Source organism: Stegodyphus dumicola, chromosome 3, assembly GCF_044657685.1.
Source record: "Stegodyphus dumicola isolate Sdum_Otavi_A_Nest chromosome 3, ASM4465768v1".
NCBI classification, from domain to species: domain Eukaryota; kingdom Metazoa; phylum Arthropoda; class Arachnida; order Araneae; family Eresidae; genus Stegodyphus; species Stegodyphus dumicola.
In genome coordinates this window covers 200,698,807-200,714,441 of record NC_140770.1, presented here as the reverse complement: position 1 = coordinate 200,714,441, position 15,635 = coordinate 200,698,807, and positions in this window count along the sequence as shown.

Here is a 15,635-nt window from a genome sequence, read left to right as displayed (position 1 = left end):
CTGCATTTAAGGAAGAAATGACATTGGGCCAGGAATCATTGTTTTACATTTCGTAAATTGTTTCATCAGTGTTTTCCATTTTGCCCTTTTCGTCTGCTTCTGATAAATTTGAAATTAGCAACCCTTTTTAGACTTTCAGTTAAAATTATCAGTGTCTGATTCTACACGCCTAAAGTTTTGTTTAGTTGCCACTCATTGTTATTGATTTGCTTTCGAGCTTCAGATTAGAAACGCCCAGTCCTCTCCCTGATAAATATCATTATGAAGAAGAATCAGATATACCCTGAACTCCCAAACAATCCGAACCCAAATTTACCCTCAGATATGCATGGATAACCAGTAAAAGAAATTATAATGGTATAGTCAGATGAAATTGAAGCTGTTATATATTGTTACGAATTTGCTATTTAAAAAGCTAATGTTAGTTCAATTATAAATTAAATGGTTTTATTTCTCGCGCAGTGCAGCGCGTGACGAATAGTAAAAGAAAGCTAAGCCGGAAAAATTAAAAATACAAGAGCGCGTGCGTTAAATAAATAAATATCTTTTTTTGATTTCGAGAAAGTACTGGAAAATTCTAGCGCGTGATTTTAAAATCTTATAAAAGGAGGAAAACATCTCAGTTTGTAGTTGTTGCTTAGTTTGTTGTTTAGAAAACTGCTGTTGTTGATTGTAGCGAATTCGCGGATTAGCGTTCTTTAGCTGTTTTGAATTACGTTTTATTGGACATTTGAGTAGTTAAAAGATAACTACTGTGAGATATTGTAATACTGCATGATAATTTGAGAAAATGCAAGCATTTTTGTTGTGATAATAATAAATTTTTGTTAATTTTTCATCGGACTTGTGCATTCCTTTCATAACGAACCCGTACGCACGCAACAATATTGTTCTTTTTAATTTTTAAGTATGGAATAAAACTTTGTAAGGGCTCACAGTGGACGAGAAAGTCGTTTGTGTAAGCAAAAGTAAGATTTTATTAAATATAAAAGGGATGTTTGTAGTTTTGATTTTAAAATTTATCCTTCCTAGTGAGTTCATTGCCCTTCTTAAGATTATTTGATTAAGTGTACATGAAATACTAGAAGTGCACGTAGCATGGAGCGAAACCATTCCTGGAATATTATTCAATTAATTTGCCATTTAGTACTTTTTATCCCATGAATTATTTGTGACGCTGGAAATAAACTATAAGAGTATGCAGAACACCTCCTTAGCAAAGCATTCAGGAAATGCTTTGCTTATGACGTTTGATTTTCCTGCTGAAACTGAAATCCATTTTGAAATTATCATTGATTTCAAACATTAAAAATATTACAAGAACAAGCTTTCACGAGTTTTCGCTGGTCCATTAATGGAATTACAGAACATGTTCCAGATATGGACATACATTACTAGTAGTAGCCAAATGTAGGAGAAAGAATAGTTTAAAGGAAATACGCCTGGGTAAATTATAAGGATTTTCGAGAAAGGTGGTTCTGACTGTAAATTTATACTTTCGAATTCATAAGAAGTTGCTTCTAGGAACGGCTGACATGCAGCCGTTTCACCAGTTAAGATCAAAAAGAAGCCACAATTACAGGATTTTAATCAGGGATTGGCAACCTTTTTATAAGAAGGCCTGCATACGTGTTTCATAATTCTGAGTTGTGGTTACCATGTGCGATTTAGCAATGTTATAAGCGTTTCAACATGTGGGTCGTATATCTTGTCAATAAATATATGTTATTCCTGTTATACATTAGGATCCTTTCGAACAAGCACCTTTTCATTTATCGGAGACTCCAAGAAATTGAGTTTCATGTAACTAAATAGAAAATTCTTCACAGAATAATAAACTATCCGTACTTTCAACATTTTTCTACGTAGTATATAACTCCTATGATAAGGAACATATATTCCAGTTTTGTCCTGCTACGCTCAATTGAAGCATGAAAATAGAACGTAAGCTTCTTAGGTAATATATGGCTCTTTTACTTTAGACAGACATATGACATGCAGTCTTCGAATTTATTCAAAGTCGAGAGTAATATCTCAGAACTTTCCTTTTCTTTCGACTCGATTTCTACCTTTCTACCAAGGGTGTTTCATAATACGTCAGAAAGTCGGATGACGTATTTTTAGATAAGGCAATAATACAGTATTCAGAACACTTGTGTCAGCTTTACCGGGGCTTTATTTTATTAAAAAAAATTTACATTCCAGTTGAATTTTTCTTTAGAGAGAATGAAAGGTATCTTTTCAAATTTATTGAATATCATGAAGGAAGGAAAGTTATTTTTGACACATTTTGCAGAAGCATTATTTAATATTTACAGATTCTCTGTTATTTATTATGTATAAAGCTTAGATATAAATTTAAGGTCTCCTTTTTTCCTCTCTAACAGTGAAAGATTTCTTAAGTGCTATATATTATATATTATCTAAGATAAATTTGTTCTCTGAGGCATTGTAACGATGTTTGCCATAAACAACGTAATTTTATACTATGATCTTCAGCATAGTAAATTGTTATATCTTTTCCAGTGTATGGTTTATCCTAAGTTTTTAGAATAAACCCTACACTGGAAAAGATATCCTAAGTTTTTAGGATAAACCATGCATAGTATTTTTAACTAAAGATAACTGTTAAAAACTTAACAGTTATCTTTAGTTAAAGATACTTTTCTATCCCTCCTAATTTCAACTTACAGTTTCCTACCATAATGTTTTTTAGAATGGCGGTTAATGCAAATGAGTTCCTCTTACAACAGAAAATAAATTTATCGAAACCCCATTTAACCACACTTTCGACAGTAAATAATTATGTTCTTATGATTGTAGTACAAAATTTTATAAGTTTTTATTCAAGGGCCGATTGAAAAGAAAGAAATTCCTTAAAACTGAGGTTTCTCAAATACTGCTCAACTATAGCAATTGTATGAATAATAGGAAAGCAACGTTAATTTTGGATTCAAAATTTTTTGGAATGGCAACACTTTATTTAGAAAAATTGCAAAATAAAGCATTTAATGAAACATAGATCAGATACTCTTTGATAATTTTAAATCTTAACTTTTTTTTAAATATTTAGTGATGTTATTTTTTGATTAATAGCGTCTACGCATCTGTTCATCAGCAGCTTTTTACATTTCATATGAAAGATACTTAATAACTCCCAAAATTACATTTTAATACGCAGGTTTTATGTTCAGGTTGAGAAATCCGTTTCTGGAGAAAACCGCTCTAAAGGTTACCTAAGCATAATGAAATTAAAAAACTAAGTACTTCAACTCTATGAACTCACAGAGACAAAACAATATATAGTAATATTAAAAACTAAATTTTTAAAATCAAAATGATATGTAATTCGAAGTTTTTGAAAGTACAAGTATGTATGTCACATGTAGAGCTTTACGCATGCTGTCTCTCTATATATGCCAAACTTCGTTGATGATGACTTTCATATGATTTTTTTATAATATTTATCACACTGATCACATTTGATTTGTTTGGTTTCGAAAAGAATTTTTTGTTAAAAGGAAATATTTCATTTAACTCTTCTGGTTGAATTTAATCAATTATATGATTAATTGAATAAGCTATTTTAAGCCTTAAATAATTATCGATATCACGTTTAGTACAATAGTCACGGAGTTGCTTTACCGATTTTGATACAAACGCATTTAAAAAGATCCTTAATTCTTTATTTGTTTTATATGCTTTCTTATTAGAAGAATGACATTTCCTTTTTGTTACACTTAAGTTGTCATCGTGCGGTTATTTTTAAACTACTAAGATGCATACAATCTTAGAACAATACGAATACGAAAATAATATGCGAATTGCTTTAACAAATCTGTTAAAAAATAAAATTCGTAAAATTAGCACAAAATATAAAGTAAATAAAAAGTAATTCCAAATTCGAATTTCAAGATGCAAGCGTATTGAAAATGTGGTGACTATACTAAATGCCATTGCTTCTCCACAGGGCTACATACTTAGCACATACCAGCAAATTCGTATTTTTTAATAACAAAGATAATGAAAATTACCATTCAAAAGGAAGCATAACAAAATAATACTAATAATAATTTAACATTTTCACGTTTCCCATAATTATTAATGCAGTAATAAATATATTAAATTCATATTGTATTTTTAATATGTTAATTGAATTTATTGTACTTTTTCCTAAACAGTGACAAAAAGTGAGACATAGCAATTTTTTCTGAACTATGGGCTTTTATATCCTGTAAAACCTATTTTACAGTTAAATCAATGTTGAATTGAGACGAAGTTTTACCTAGCTTTAAACTGATTTGCCTCCTGTACCACGTGTATGCAGTTTTTATTTTTTTTTTTTAAATAAAGGAAACATCATCTCTATCATGATTTCTCTCCTCCAATATACAAAACTAATGCTTATAATTCACAAGAAGACAGCGAAGGCGGATATTTGATTAGCAAGCATGTTCGGACTGGAATTCTCAAAACATATTAAGCCAATATTGTTGGTCAAACAACATGAAACTGTAGTTTGAAAGACGCATTAAAGATGACAATCGTATATTCAAGACATTAATTTAATTTTTATAAATGTGTTTACTTATTTCTGGTTTCCCGTAAAGGGTGAAAAAAAAAGAACTGTCGTGACGATTTTAAGCTAGTTTTTCCCATGCAAAAATAATCCATATATAAATATACTATTAAATTTAATCTGTGTGTACAATTGAATTTATTGCCATTTCATCATTAAATTTAACATTATTTTTGTACAATTTATTTTTTATTAAAAACATGCATAATGCCTAATATTAATTAGTTTTACTAAAGGTAATTTATAACTTAATTAATTATTGAAAGACAATAATAATAACTGTATTATGCTGAGTAGCAAAATTATCTAATCTTAATTAGCAGGCATCTATGTCCTTGACTTGATTTTACTTTTCAAACAAATCTTTATTTTACCAACTACTAGATGGCAGCACCAGCTGTCTTACAGAATTGCCTTATTTTGAAATTTAATTTGAAGATGCCGTTGTAAAAGTGTGAAAAAGATGCACATATTTTGTTGCATCTCTTTTAAATCCTATTACAAAAGTGTTTAAACTGAATCAGTGTAGAAAAAGTATTATTTATGAAAATTTTTACATTTTTGATAAATATTTCGAATTATAAAAACACGTTGTGTAAGACTTATTGTAATTTCAAATTTATCATCTATACATAAAGAAATGATTATTATTTTTTTTATACTGAACAATTTATTAGATATCTTTAACTCACTTCTAGCATATGATATGAAGAATATTAAATTACTTGCAACGTACGATGCAAAATGTAAGTCACATTAAAAAAAAAAAAAAAAAAAAAAAAAAAAAAAAACTAAGTTCAAATATTGTATATGTGCATTTAGCCATTACACGTGACATGACTTTAAAAGAAATAAAATTTTATTTAAAAAATTTTCGTAAATATTTATAATTCATAAAATATGTCTTCCATTAAATTAGTAATTTATGTGGGTTTTGAAAATTTATTTCAAGCACAGGATGTCATTACAGACTTTTACTTGCTAGGTAAAATTCCAATCTAATGCCTTACAAAACCGATAACTTAAAAACCTTTAAATAAATCAAAAGGTAGGAAGTCTGGATTGTTGCCTAAATTTTATGTAAGTAATTAAAAATTTATTACTTCTAATGCAAAATTACTAGTAACATACGTTCTTACTAAGTGAGCAAAATCAGTCGTAAATTAACATTAGAAAAAGTCTGAAACTCTGAAGATTTCGAAGGGGCAGTACTTCGATACTTTTTTTTTTTTTTTTTTTTGGAACACAGAGAAAATTCTTTTTTTGCTCTTGTTAGATGCCTAAATGAATACGAAAAGTTGTACATTTGATTTCTCCATTAAGAAGAAAACGAGAGGTTTAGGTAGGAAGATCTTCTTCAAGGAGAAAAAGAATTCTTGAAGAAATAAAGATGTTCTGAGGTTTCATGGCAGAGTGCTTTTTCTCTTTGAAGAACAAGGAATTCGTGTCTGACTTCTTTGAAATTGGTAGAATATTTTGTAAAACAAATGGCCATCTAAGAATGAATTTTGGAAAATTTTATAGCTTGATTTTGGTGTTTGTTTCTGTCATATATATATGCATTATTTAATGCAAACTGTCGTTGCCTTTAGTTAATACTAAATATGCGTTTCTCATAAGAACAAAAGCAAATTTCAAGAATTCTACATTTTACATGCATGTAAACAAACTTGCATGGCATAAGGGGCTCCTTGATGTAGCACTTTAATGCTAGTGAATATTTTCATTATTTATAGGAATAGTTTCGTTCAGCATCAGTTTTGTATATTACCTTTCCTGTACACTTCCAGCCCCACAAAACCAGTCAAATTCTAATTTTTTTTTCAATACTAGCCTATCATTTCCAGTATGATTACCATTGCCAGCTAGGATGATACTTGACCTGTGGAACTTACCTCTTTCAGACTATGACAATCCGAGTAGTCATACATTAATACCATTGAGAAGTAGCTAAATCCACCAGCACTGGTTAAATGGCTGATAAGTTATTACACCAAAAAATTAGCTGTTATGACCACTTAGAAAAGTATGATTGTCATCACCATCATTTGGTTAATATTCAACCTGTCTTACTGCCTAAAAAATGGTCCTTGTAATAAATAAAACAGTGGGATAGCATTAAGTTAGTGTTCGTTTTTTTAATGCCTTCTTTTCCTTATGAATCCTATCCTCAATGAAAGTTAATTCAAAGTTTTGCTTGAATTAAATAAACAACCCAATAGTTTTCTTATAGCACATTCAGTGGTTTTTCTTATGATTATCACAAATATTATCATGAATATTACCTTATTATTATTGTAGTAATACTTTCGTGTGGGATAAAGAAACATCTGCAAAGCTTCTTTACCGTGAACAACATGTTTAATTACATTATATACACATTTTCATATTTACAATAAACCTTTACCAGAATTAACACTTCAACAGAATACAATCGTTGTCTTTTTTTCAATACATCTTTAGTCTAACTGCCAAATGAATACGTCAGAGAGAAATTACACGAGATGTAGCTTAGCGCCATTTGGAATTCAACATTGGCATTACATTATCATGAATATTATTATCATAACCAGAACTTTTCAGCTCTGGTTAATAATCCCATTTCTAATCTGTCTGTCCCCAGCTTTCAGGATTTTTTTTTTTTAGTTGCTTCTCGTCCAGTTTTTGTAAATATATATTGTAGAGCGTGAACATATTATTATCATGAATATTACATTTCATTATTATTAACACATGTTAGATATTATATTGTTGGTTATTATTATTATTATATAACACTGTATTATTATTAACACATGTTAAACATATTTTTGATTGTTATTCTTATATTATATTGTATTATTATTAACACATATTAGACATTATATATTTTTGGTTTGTATTATTACCGTATGTTCCTTGTTCATGACAAATCTTAGCTACATACAAACTTGACTTGAGTCTCATTCGTTAAATCATTGTTTTAGGAATGAATCTTATTCATAACTTGGGGATACTATGTAATTTAGAATCCTAGAAGACTACACATTACACAATAGGGTAAATTCTCAGAAGGAAGTTTAAAGGTTAAAATCTCTTCATAGACATTATTCTTAAAGTATTAAAGAAAAGTGAGATAAATTTCTTAAAATAAATATAATTAGAATAACCATAGTCCATAAAATGTAAACATGCAGATCGAATAACATAACTTACGATAAAAATGATTTAAAATCTTTAATTCTTTCCCGATTTTTTCCTGCAAATAATAAAATTCGTAATTCGATACACAGAGATCCTATTCCAAATATGAAATCCTGGAATTATAAGTTTCATTATCAGTGTGGATTAATATAGATTTTTCAAATAAAGAAAGCATTGAAATTCTCTAAAGAACGTGAAACATACGTTCAGGGGGGAAAAGAACCTTATAAATCATCCATTTGCCAAAATTCCTTGTCAAAAAAATCACATTTTTCCTTTCTCTGCAGCCAAAATTATTCAAAAAGTGGCCTCCGTTGACAAATTAGATTTCATCGGGCGTTTCACATCTCTTAATACTTTTCAGTTCTGGTCAATGATACCAATTATAATCCCTCTTTACTGTCAGTTTCCAAGAATTTATTTTTCAGTTGCTTCGTGGATTTCTTTACTTCAAAATCTCATGTCCATGTAATTGCGAAGATCGGCACTAAGTCCAACAACATCGATCGCAAGACTCAACTACATTATATTTTAGGTTTATGTTTATGGACTGGGGATTTCTTTATTGGTCAATATGATTGTAGCCCTAATCGCATTATTTTCTATCATTCAACTAGAATCTTCTTCGTTTTTTCCCTATCGTTTTCGCTTGAACAAATGTCTCGTTTTTATGATTTCACTACTATACTTGATGAGGAAAGTTCTATTTAAACTTCGAAACTAAGGTTCTGCAAATTTCTCCCATTGTATCGATTTTTGTTGTTAATTTTATTACGCTCGTCTTGGATTCTTACATTCCTTAGAATTTTTCATGAGAAATTTTAAGAGTTAACCATTTTTGAAAGCCAATATTCACTTCTTTTGACTTTTATTTGTTGAATTTTAATAGCAATAAGTTCTTTTTCTTATTTTAATTTCCCCTCAGAATTAAGATTACTCATACATTTAAAGGGAGATGACAGCAACCCTACAACGAATATATTACATTTTTAATACTGTATACTTTGCTTATATATTACTTTTATATTGTAAACTGAAATTTAAAACAAACACAATTTAATTTCCTTCTCTAAATTACATAATTATTTTTTTAGTTGCCTTAGACTACCTAGCCATTGATCATACTTTTCGACTTTTAGACCATGTTTAGAATACTTTAGTCAATACTAACTATGCTTTAGATTTTTTTAAACTGCACGTCTTTATAAATTTGCACTATCATGCAGCACAAGCTAATTTACTTCTATGAGGTTTTAGAATTAAGATAAACTTTGGGTTAAGAATATTTTTAAGAATTCTTCGACTGATCCCGGATACTTCGCATTCCAATAGAAAACAGAAAATCTAGTTGCTTCTTCATAATTCGAAATCTCATGACTATGCGGAGATCAGCATTAAGTCCAGCAAAATCGATTGCAAGACCCAACAACCTTATTTTCTGGATTTAAGTTCATAGACTGGGATTTCTTTATTGTTATTATTATGTATTCTGAACAGAGCAGGTTAGTGGTGTACCATATGGTATTCGAACTACTACTAAGAAATATATACTAATAAAATTAATAAAAACGATAAAAATTACTTACAAAAATAATTAAATTAAACATTTAAGGAAATGCAATTTAATATTATTTTTAACGAAAGAATTTCTGGCTTATATTTAAAAATAAAACATTTTCTATTCATTTTGTTTGAATATAATAGAGCTTTTCTCTTACTATTTGGCCGACTTCTTTCGAATGGCAGCGGGGTGGCCATGACCAATAAATATTCCTCGGCAAAGTCCGAAAGTTCATTTTTTTTCCCAGAACCATTATTTTATTGGACAGTCATTCCTAGAAAGAATGCATTACTCTAGGTATTTCCTCATAGTGAACGATGCTAGAAACAGTGGAGCTCGAGACGAAGTTTGAAGTCACTCTTGCATCAAAGTCTTTCCAAATTAGGATCGCGAAAACTTATAGTAATGTCGCAAGGTGGATAAAAATCCTAAAAAGTCTGAGTTGATCGCATATAACTAAGGGTCGACGCTCTGACTGAGGTCTCAAAACTTTTGTTTTGGTGTCAACTGCATTTTTATGGGATTGCATTGTCTTACTGAATGTCACTGTCATACACCGATGTCCTAATCTCCGTTCTTTGAGAGCACAATAATTGGTACCAAATTCAAGATTCTAACCGAAATCCAAAGTACCTGTCAAATAAAAAGTTGACGGAGTGATAAAATCTTGCAATGCCTATGTTCAATAATATCTGTCGAGGCCTATGTTCAATAATATCTGTCGAGGCCTATGTTCAATATAATGCCTATGCCTGTAATGCCTATGTTCAATATATATGAGCTCATGCACTAGATATTTGTATAATTATGGTGGTTTCTAATACGTAATGTGTTTTAGTTTAATTATGTGACAATAATGTACTTGGGATTACGTTGTAGAAACATTAGGATTTTTTTGAAGCAGGCAAAATGAAAAATAACAACCGCCTTCGCCGGGAATCGAACCACGGACCTCTGGAATACCGGCCCAGCGTGCAGAACCACTACACCACGAAGGCACACTACGAAAGTGGGAGAAATACCTTATAACGTGAAATGTTATACATTACAATATCCTTAGGATTGATCAACGAGTTACAGCCGAAAACATCGCAGCAAAACCATCGCAGACGAAAATTTCGGGGAGAAAATGCCGTGGTACAAAACATCGTAGGAGAAAAGAAAGCAAAGAAGAAAAAGTCGCAGTTCTAAAACATCGTGGTACAAAACTATCGTGGTTGAAAATAAAACGGCTAAAAAACTTCGCAGTTTAAAAACATCTTCGTCGAAAATATCGTGGTAAAAAATAAAGGTACCTACAAATCATCGCATGACGATAACAGGTTTTAAAAGTTGTAAATGCATTTTCGCATAATGATTTGGTAGCGCAAGAAGAGAAGAGGGTGAAAATGTTAACGACACTTTAAGAATAAACGGAAACAAAACAAGATATAATTTTCATTAAAACAATAACAGATTAACAAACGGGAAAGAAAATATTTTAATAATTAAGTAAGCAATTTGTATAACCTTATGCAGTTATTCATCTTCCTTTTTCTAAACATTTTTAGACTGTATTTTTCTTGAAATATTATCAGTAAAACTTTGTAAAAAAATTAATAAAATTTGTAATTAACTTTGTAAATTTAAAACTATGTGCGACTTACAGTTGCATTAATTTTCTATTCATTTTCAGATTTTAAATACTGAAATTTCCTTCTGCTTTTTCAACAAAAAGTTATTACTTCATTCAAAAATATGAAATATAGAAGTAAAAATATCCCTCTTTCCTTCTTGTGTTCCCAAATTATTATGCGAAAATGCACTTACTTTTAAAACCTGAAAAACGCATGTGTGAGATTTTATCTTCGATGATTTCCAGGTACTTTATTTTTTACCAAGATATTTTCGACTACGATGTTTTTAAACTGTAAAGTTTTTGAAGCGCTTTATTTTCGACCACGATATTTTGTACCACAATGTTTCAGAATTGCGATGTTTTCACTTTACTTTCTTTTCTCCCACGATATTTTGTACTGCGACGTTTTCGCCTTGCGTTGTTTTCTCCGCGATGTTTTCGTCCGCGAAGTTTTTGCTGCGATGTTTCCCGCGGGCATCGACCAACATTATGCAAAGCTTAATGAGTGGGCAGCAACGCTGGTAAAGGTGATTGTATTTTAATGGTGTAATGTCATTATTGTTTCATGGTCCTTAAAATACATTTAGGTACCTAACCCTCAATTTCTTCAGTAATTTCTTTCTCCACTGGTTTGATATTCAGTTCGACAAAACTTTACTTGAGGCGGATGACATCTTGGTAGTCTACTATAACTGCAAGTATATGAAAATGACTTTAATATTTTATGTTAAAAGCACTCAAAAGGTTTTGATGCCATTAACTCGATTATTTGATGCACCACTAACTCACGAATAAAAATAAGCTACTATATAAATAAATTCATTCTCTTTTAGAATACGAAATAAAAAAAACTCTATCAAAAATTAATAAGCTAAACACCTGGAGTATGCAAGTAAATAAAGAAAGAAAAAAGGGAATTTTTTATGATAATCTTGAACCAAATCAATGCAAAGTAATTTGTAAGTTTTAAGATTTTTTCGGTAATTCAGCTTTTAGAAAATATTTACACAACAAATTATACCTCCGAAGAAAATATTTTAAAATGTTTGCATTACTTTATCATTAGCGGGAAAATGCTCTGGACTAGAGTAATTCGTTAAAAGAATTCTTATGCATTGTTCTCCTGTATCAAAAGAAAATGACCCCGGGGTCTGATATCTATCTGGTTCTTCTGTAATCAGAAAAAATGTTCCACTGAACCTCGCTAACTCTCTTAAGTCCTTATCTCTTCATATTTACATTTCTTCTTAAGGTAAAGAACGACAAGTGTTCTTATGGAGGAAAATATTTTGCTTTTAGTTTTAGTTCTTTCTTTCAATTTTTTTTTCTTTCCTCTTCTGTTTCTTGCTTCATCTCGCCGAGATTTTGGATCAAAGAAGATACGCGTTCTTAGGTTGTACAGAAAAAAATTATGTGCTTTTGCGGGACTGTAATTAGTACATAATCTAATATGTAGTTGATAAATCAGCGCAGAGGAAGAAAATTTCTTCTACTAAGATATATCTAGTTTAAAAAGTTTAGAACATGTTCCAAAATACTCAATATATATGCTAAATTTATTGTAAGACACATTTTGTCTTGGCTTTTGGAAATTACATTTTCCTTATTGTAAACTGAGTTTTCATGTTATTTCCCGTGTATATATAAATACGCGCTAATTACCGTTTTTTCTTGAAAGTTTTCTTCCCCTGGGGAGATAGTCCTCGCTTCCTTTCCAATATTGATGAATTCGCGCCCAGCGTGCAGACCACCACACCACGAAGGCACGCTAAGAAGGCGGAAGAAATACTTTATATACGCCCCCTTTGAAAAGGTGTCTGGGGTTTTAGGGGACCCAATCGCGATATCCTGGGTGTGGAGAATCATCATCCAACACCTTTTTAGTTCGGGCGTCACTGTAAAGACATTAGATAATTTTGGAAGCAGGCAAAAGGAAAAATGAGCAACGCCTTCGCCGGGAATCGAACCGCGGACCTCTGGAATGCGCACCCAGCGTGCAGACCACTACATCACGAAGGCACACTAAGAAGGCGGGAGAAATATCTTATAAAAATGATCAAACACGTCAACAAAACAATAGGTGGAAAATATGGTATTTTGATAACTCTAGGTGTCGCTGTTTTTTACAATGCGAGAAACATACATACATTCATGCAGATTCTTCAATGTTTAATTTCTTTAAATATAATATAGGACAATAACAGCTGCTAGCAATAATTTGAAAAGTGATACAGCTGTTTGCATTGATTCGACGCAAAATCCGCTTCGAGGGTAAATATCCCTTCTGGGTTAACGCCCGTTTGGTCTTGTAAAGAAAATAGAAAGATTAAGTTAGAAAGTTAAATATCTTATGCTTTTCTGAATGGCAACACACTGGTGTAGGAAGGTAATAAGCATTCTATTTGAGGCAGTGGCGACACACTGCTTTCCAGTAGCCAAATTTGTGAATTAAAACTGAAAGATAAATATCTCACATTTTGCAAAGAGGCAACAGTCCGCCACTTTCGTTAAATTTATACGAAATATGAAATAAATAAAAAAAAAACAAATTAGAAATTCAAAATCTGCACTTCGAGATGCTGATGTTCAGGTGGCTACGTGTATTAAAAGACTTCGGCGGCTTTAAGGTATCGTCGTTTTTCCACAATGCGAAGAGCATACATACATATATATTGTTCATTAACTTATTTTTTAAACCTTACAGCATGATCAGCTGCAACTGTCCAAGTTTTTTATGCATTAATCACAGTCTTTCGGTATACGAGCCTTTGGTCACACGACACACATGTACATCTATGGCGAACATTATTCTCCTGAAGATTATGAACGACCCTACAATCGACTACGTCTCCATCGAGCTGCTTATGGACTTGGTGTTCATGTAACTTTACGTGAATCTACTCAACTGCCTGATGGTGATTATTACATTTACACTGATGGGTCAAAAATAGAAGATAATACTGGTTGTGCTTTTGCAGTTTTTCACCAGGGCACTTTATTGCATCAATGGAAAGCACATCTCCATGGACATAACAGCGTGTTTCAGGGAGAGGCCTTTGCCATCGTCAATGCCACTAAATATATTCTAGAACATCAAATATTGAACTGCTACATTGTAACGGACAGTCAGTCGGTCTTGGCTGCTGCAATGAATCCTGTGCATCCTTCAGTAATAATTTCGCAACTTCAAGAACTACTTCGATTAGGTGCTCACCTTAATATTCAAATGCTTTGGACACGTGCTCATATGGGCACAATTGGAAATGAACTTGCTGATGAATTAGCTAAGCAAACGGCCATGAACGATGATACTATTAATTCTCCTTTAGCTTGGCCCATATCACATTTTCTTCGGAAACTGCAACTACAGTCAGTTATGCAATGGCAGGTCCTCTGGGATGCAGAGGATACTGGCCGCTGAGCGCATTATCACCTGGACTATGTTGATGAGACTCGTCTTCTTGCCAATTCACAATTGGTAAGATATGTCACAGGTCACGGGCCTTTTCCCGTATATTTTGCCCGCTTTAACATCACATCAACTGATCAATGTGTTTGTGGCCAGGCGGGTACGCCTGAGCATTATGTATCCTCTTGTGAACTTACACGAGAACTGGATATCCCTTTTCCTGCTCAACATCAGCAGGCGCTTTTAGTAAGTTTTTAATCAAACAACGACATCTTGTTCGAAACTGACTGCCATCATGTCAAAACTTATGCATCTTGGTACCGACTTATGTCAACCTGTCTAATTACCTGCTGTTCCTACACCTTCTATATTACATGTCAAATTGTTTCATTTACTGCATTTATCAATTAATTTAGCTGTATTGTTACCATATCCTTTGCATTTTGAATTAGTATGTTGTCATTTATTGTCTAGTGTTGTTTCAATACTGTTAGTAATACGAATTATGCTGCACTATGTAAAACACAATTTATCTGTGATTTCTATTACTTGAACATATTATTTACTGCATACTGAATTTGCAGTTTCTTATGTATTGCATTTGTACTCGTATTTATATCATTTGTATTAGTTAAGTACTGGTTCATAATAAATGCATCTGTTCTGTACTGAATTTGTGTTGCATTCATATTTAACAGCATATTATAATTTTTGTGTTGCATTCATATTTGTGTTGCATTTATCTTTAATAATTTGTGTTGCATTTATATTTAATAGCATATTATAATAGCATATTTAATAGCATATTATAATAGCATATTATAATAGCATATTTAATAGCATATTATAATAGCATATTTAATAGCATATAGAATTATATTGCACTCATATTCAAATATTGCATTTGTACTCATATTTGTATCATCTGTATTAGTTAAGTAATGGTTCATAATATATGCACCTGTTCTGTACTGAATTTGTGTTGCATTCATATTTAAAAGTAATTGTATTTCTTATGTGCTGATTTATATAGATTGCATTGTTACATACTGAATTAGTAATGCATTTGTCGTGTCCTGCCCTTATCCTCATATTATATTCTTCATTTTTATAATGTGCTGATTCATCCTGATTGCATATATTATGCACTGACTTTGTATTGTCTATTATATACTGAATCTGTATATATTTCTATTCACAGTATTTGTTGTGTACTGAATTCTATTGATCCCATTGTTATATACTGTATTTGTACTGCGTTTGTAGTGTACTACCCTTATCTTTC